This window comes from Monodelphis domestica, chromosome 3 (assembly GCF_027887165.1).
Source record: "Monodelphis domestica isolate mMonDom1 chromosome 3, mMonDom1.pri, whole genome shotgun sequence".
NCBI lineage: Eukaryota > Metazoa > Chordata > Mammalia > Didelphimorphia > Didelphidae > Monodelphis > Monodelphis domestica.
This window is the reverse complement of record NC_077229.1, coordinates 299,181,263-299,187,861: the sequence shown is the minus strand read 5'-3', so window position 1 is coordinate 299,187,861 and position 6,599 is coordinate 299,181,263.

Below are 6,599 nucleotides of genomic sequence, written 5' to 3'. Positions count from 1 at the left end.
TTCTTCATGCATATGATTTCAGAATCCAAAAGTATTGTCCCCACTGTCATTGATGGAGAAGAGAGTTTGTAACAAAGATTTTCTTGGATAGGTTCTTTTCCTTGAAAAAAATATTTTCATTCATCATTTATTTTTAATTATATCACTCAGTTCCCAATGTCTTTCTCTGTAGGACTGTCTTTCTTATAAGTACTGTCTGGCTAAACAAGTCAATGCATTGGCCATGTTTGAAATGAAGTCTTTATTTAGCACACAGTTCCAGTCCCCAACCCCATCTTTCTACAATTCAACACTTGTTTTGTTGTTCAGTTGTGTCTGACTGTTCATGATCCCATTTGGGATTTTCTTGGCAAAGATACTAGAGTGATTAATTTCCATCTCCAGCTTATTTTTCAGGTGAGGAAACTGAGACATACAGAATTAAGTGATTTACCCAGTGTCATACAGCCAGTAAATTTTTAAGGATGAATTTGAATGCAGGTCTTTCTGACTCTAGGTACTCTATTCATTGTACCATATAGCAATCTTCAATACTTATAGCATATGATTCTCTATGGAGAGACAAGAGAAAAGTGGATAGAGATTGGATAAAATGTTGGACCTGTGGTCAGGGAGAGTTAGGTTAGAATCTTACCTCAGATACTTTGTAGTTGTACAAGCCTGGCTAAATCAATTATTTAAGTTCTCTTCCTCATCTTAAAATGGGATAACAATAGCACCTCCCTCTTGTGATTATTCTAAGGATCCCATGAGATAAACTCTAAAATGCTATCTAAAGGCAAGTTTATTTCTTTAATTATCATTGTTCTTGTTAAGAGACATACTGTCTCAGTCCCTTGATATTGTAATTGGTCATAATTTAAATTTTCTCTTAATTCTGCTTACTTTATGGTGCATCGTCTCTGGCCAGACTTTCCAAGTTTCTCTGAAATTTTATCTTTACCATTCTTTACTATGCTCTATTCTATTTCTTTTACAAACTAGTGATATGATAGTATTCTTATACCACAATTTGTTCAGCCATTGCTCAAATGGGAGGGAAACTTGCCTTCCTTCTTTTTTTCACTCTTACAAAAGTGCTCTTATAAATATTTTCCTTGCTAAGTTTATACAGTCACAGGATATAGTCATTGGGTGATGAAATGTTGATCTGGTGATCCTTTTATGAAGTATGGACAAATCTTGCTTGGATTGAGTCAGATGAGGCATTACATGGGGGGGGGGCACAGTTTTAATGGGCCCAAGATAGATATCTTCTCAGGAAAGTGTTCCACAAATACTAGTCTGAGGACCACATTAAAGGTTAGTGCATGCAATCAAAAATAGTGGCTAAAAATAAAAGAATTATGTATGGCCACACTTTCTATCAGGCATCTAAGGACAAAGTTACAGTTAAAGTTCCCAAACTTCCATCCTGAGTTTGGATACTTTCAAACAATCAGAATTCCCTTTTCCACGTGTGCTTAATATCACCCCTTAGTGACGAAGCATTAATGTAAGCCAGACCCCCAGCACCTATTAATCTTCCTAACTTCCTAACTTCCTCAGAGAAGCACCTGTGGTGTTATGTTGCTTTTCAAAAGAAAAACTCTCTTAAATACATAGTTCTTTTTCTAGCTATTTCTCCTCTCACGTTCCCTGCACTCTACAGAGTATAAACATATACATACAAATCAAGCCCCAGGAAAAATCCTGAGCATCCCATAGTGATTCAAGGTATATAAGCAAACTAGGCAGTAATAATGTCTCTGGGACACACAATTACACAGCATGTAGGAGAGAAATGATATATGATTGAGCATAAAACATAGCAGAAAAAGCCCTTTTTTGATACATTCCTTCATTCATTAGGAATTATAATTAAGACCCTACCATTTTCAAGATGCTGAATGTTCTAGGTTCTAGGGATAAAATATGGGGGGAAATTCCTATCCCTGCCCTCAAGGGACTTTTCATTACCCACATAGAAATACCCACTCACTCATAGACACATATGTATCCCTTCTACCTTAATCTGTACTTTAGCAATTACGAGCATACACTTCTCAGAAGCTTTTAAAGATAATGGACATTATATTCCAAATTATATCATATCACTGAAGGTGCTTACTTCACCCTAAATTCAAACAACTTTGAGAACAATATGAGGCCATCATCATGAAATACTGTATTATCATTTTTGATATTATTCAAATCAGCTTGATTTGGCTCAGCACAATTTAACAATCATCTGTTGAGCTCTTTACAAAGCAAGTAATTTTAGTTAGCAGGCATGAAACCCAGAAAGTCATCAATGAGTGAAGCAGTTTTGTTTCCCCACTCATTTCTGTCTACAGGAACTTAAAAAGATGCCATTCTTGACCGAATTGGCATAACTGTGTCTCCCTCTAGTGACACAAATCATTATTTAAAAAAATAAAATAAAATGCTTCGTGAAAGAATATAGACATAACAAAAGGGTGAAGGAGAAATATTGAATCTAAAGTTGACTTTGAAGGCTGTGTCACATAGAATCAGTTTCTGTGCCCATTGTGAGGATAGTTTACTACTGAGAGAAGCAATCAACTTGTTTGAACAACTTTTTAAAGGCAGGACTTTCTATGTACTATCTATTTAAGCAGTGGAAATTTTATATTTTCTTTCAAGGGCCATATTGATTGCTACATTTTGGACAAAGTTTAATATTATATTGGAATGTTCAATTTTCCCTGTGCAATAAAGGAAGAGTGGCATGGCAGAAAGAGCCCTCAATTAGGAGTCAAAAAACTTGTGTTCAACTTCTGGTTCTGTTACTTCTTACCTCTATGACCTTAGATGATTCACTTACTCTCAGTTTGCTTGTCCATACAATGAGAATTTTGGACCAAGTGATCTCTGATATTTATTCCAGCTTTAAATGCTAGGTATTCCGCTCTCCGCCCATTTGTAATAATGACAGACCATTTTACTCATAGCTGTACCATCTTGTCCTAATTCTTCACCTCAGTTTAATTTCCATATACTTAAATCTCAAGTATTTCATCTCAAACAAATCTTTTCTAAAAATCCAAATAACTTTTCTATAACTCTAATTTTTGTTCCCTGCATATTTCATAGTTATCTCTATGTTAGATATAAGATAGCTTAGAGAATAAACATGTATCTTCACTGTTTTTAGAGAGAAACATTTACAGGAGGCATGAGAGATTTTCTATAGCAAACAGAAAGCAGATGAGCGATCTCTGAGTGTTTTAAAATCAAACAAAAACTAGATAAGCTTCTTCTATGCTTTTAAAATAAAAGAAGAGATAAGGCAGCTTAAAAAAAAATAGGTAGATGTCTATCAAACAGAAGTAGACCACTCAATCAGGTAGCATGCTGAACAGTATGGAGAGAACAAGGATGTAAAAATTGGATTCTCAAAGATATTTCATTTTTTAAAAAAACCTATATCTCATCAGACTTTTTAAAAAAAACCCTTTGCTCCCTCCAAAACCTTCCTTTAACTTACTCCCTCTCGACTTGTGCACATTTCACATCCAGGCAAAATATACATTAATAATTTCTAATGAATTAGCTGGGTAACTGATACTTATTATGTATGAAATACCTGCTGGTTCAGGGGATTATGCTGAAGTGACTCTTGTTGGCCAACCAGTATCTTCTGGAGCTTCTAAGATCACTAATAACACTGGAAAGGCTTCATGATGAATTAGCAGAAAGAGTCAAGTAGATAATAACCTAGCGGGATTGTGCTAAAATGGTGGGGACTTCTTGAAGAGTCTTTTGGATTCCATTTAGTCCCAAATATTTTACAGCCTTCTTGGGCAGTGTTTATATTTAAAATGATGGTGTGTGAAATGATCATTTCTAAATATATCACTATCCTTTTTCTTTCCCATGGAGTCATTCTTCATGAAGAAAGAGAGAAAGAGGAAGAAATAAAAAAAGAGTAGAGAGGGAAAGAAGGAAGGACAATATATCAGCTACATATGATAATATATTCGGTGTTTCCAACCCATTCATTTACTTCTCTAATGAAGGACAAAAGATTCATTTTCCAGTATTTTTGTTGTGGGGTGGTAGGGGCATAAATTATCTACACTGCATTTAAGTTTTGTTCTTTTTATATAAAATATTGTAATTTCATTTACACTACCTCATTTAAATAATTCACTTTAATTAAAATAAATTAATTAAACAACTTGGTTTTTTTAAATGCTGAAGACAACAAAATATGATGGTGAATACATAGATACACTGAGCTATGAAAACAAATCTTCAGCAACTTTCAGGCAGTAAGTATGTTTTGTTGCCTGGTAAAGATGTTTCCTTCAAGCACCCAGTTTGTCATGTAGAGTGGGGCTTTTTTTTTAAATAAAGCTTTTAAAAGCTTCTTTTAGACTAACAAAAGTCCATGAATGATTTTATTACAAGATCCTATGTAGATGAATGAAATCTTTTCCCTTTTTTTCTTCTTCTTCAGTATTTGCTCTATAAATGTATTTTAATCAACTCTGGTAGTAGTGTACTCATAGGAATGACATGTGTTAACTGTTCATAAGCAATCGATTCTATTTATGATGGGGGAAGAATTTTTTAAAAATATATATGCCAATGATCATTATTATTCAAAGCTTTATTTTGCTTTTTTTTAAACGAATGTATTGAAGAGCACAGGTGCACATGGATTTGTGATTCAGATGAAAATGTTCAGCTTATCATTAAAACAGTTCTTTTAAAAATACATCATTCTCTTTGGGGCCAACAAGCAGAAAAATTATTATACCAGTTTCTAGTGTCTTTCCTCCAAAAAAATTGGCGGGGAGGGATGCAGTTGCCTTCTGCTTTTTGAAAAATGATTTCTCTCAGCTGGAGGTAGTCCGATGACTCAAATACCCAGATGACAGGGTGCCAGATCTCTTTGGGCCCAAGTCTCTGGAAGCACATAGAATATGATCAGACTAATCACAGTTTAGCTGGGTCTTGCCTCACCCACATGTCCTAACAGCTGAGCTCAGCTGGAGTTTCAGAGGGAATGTATGAAGAGTCCAGGGCCCTCAATCAGGAAAGCTCTTCCCAGAAGTTTCAGTGAAGTTCAACTTGGTGACGGGCATGTGCCAGGGAGCTATTAAAGAAAAAAAATTAAAGGCTTTGAAGTGGTCTCTCTGATAACTGGATTGTTTCCCTTTAAGAAATTTGAAAATTTGAGAGAGAATATGTTTTCTTCTCTTAATAAGTCTAATCAGATTACTTCTGTGAGCTCTAGAATCAAATAGAGAATTGACTAAAGGAAGATCTTATTCTCAGATTGTGTCTACTCAATGATAAGCACATAGTATCTCCTCAATAAATACCTGTTGAATTGGGTTGAATTAGTGTCATTTTCTCTAAAAAATTCAATTTCAAAAAGTAAATGGGACCAACTCAGTCATATTAGCTAGCAAGCTATCATAATCTTCAGTTACTTTTAGCAGGTGCAGTCAACATCCCCAACATTTTTTTAAAAGCCAAATTACAGTGGAAGATTTCAAATGGCTAAATCAGACTGAAATAGTATATGAAAGAGCAGCAGCTCAGTAAAATGGTTTGCCACAAGATAAACATCAACATTGAATGTTATCTTGCTTTGTAAACATCATGAAAAAGACTAATTTTATTTATTCTAAAGATAAAAGTCAAAGATTCTTTTTAAAAAAAAATAAAAACCCTTACCTTCCATCTTGGAGTCAATACTGTATATTGGTTCCAAGGTAGAAGAGTGGTAAGGGATAGGCAATGGGGGTCAAGTGACTTTCCCAGGGTCACACAGCTAGGAAGTGGCTGGGGCCAGATTTGAACCTAGGACCTCCCGTCTCTAGGCCTGGCTCTCAAAGATTCATTTTTTATGAAATACTTTAACAAAATATAAAGTATTTAGTACAGGTTTTACTGTTAATGCCAAATCCTTATAACAAAAAAAAAATTCAAGATATTTTGGTATTACTACAATTAATTAATTTGAAGCTTTTCTCCCTTCCCTCTTCTATAGTTTTCCAGGAAATGTTCAATGCAGTCTTTTCTCTTATACATCTTATATTTAAAGGTAAAACTGATGTGCAATCAAAACAATGGAAATAAATTACACATCCTCTCCCTTCACAGGCCTATATAATCTGGGTCAATTCAGTTCAAGCTTTAGTTCAGAGAAATCTAGAAGATTTGCTACAGAATTTGTTTATGGATAAAGTCTAGGTAATGGTCTAGGAGAGTTTATATATGTTATGGATTGGATCAGTGGTAATTATAGAGGGTCCAGGGAAGAGCATGTCTGATTATACCTAGATATTTTTCATAACAACCTTCCAGAATCCAAAGTGAAAAAAGAAAGGGAAAAGCAACCCATATGTGCTCTGGAAAAGAAACCTATAATCATATGTCTTAATCATTTTGGCCCATTGCCAACATGCACAAATTTCTTCATGCATCTTTATACCCAGGATCAGGAGTGAACAAAGTTAGAATATATCTACAAGGGAAGCTAGACAAACTTCATCAACCTCCATAATTTGCATTGGTTGTATATCCATATATTCTTCTATTATCATCACTCCCAGCACTGTCAGAATCATTATATCTTC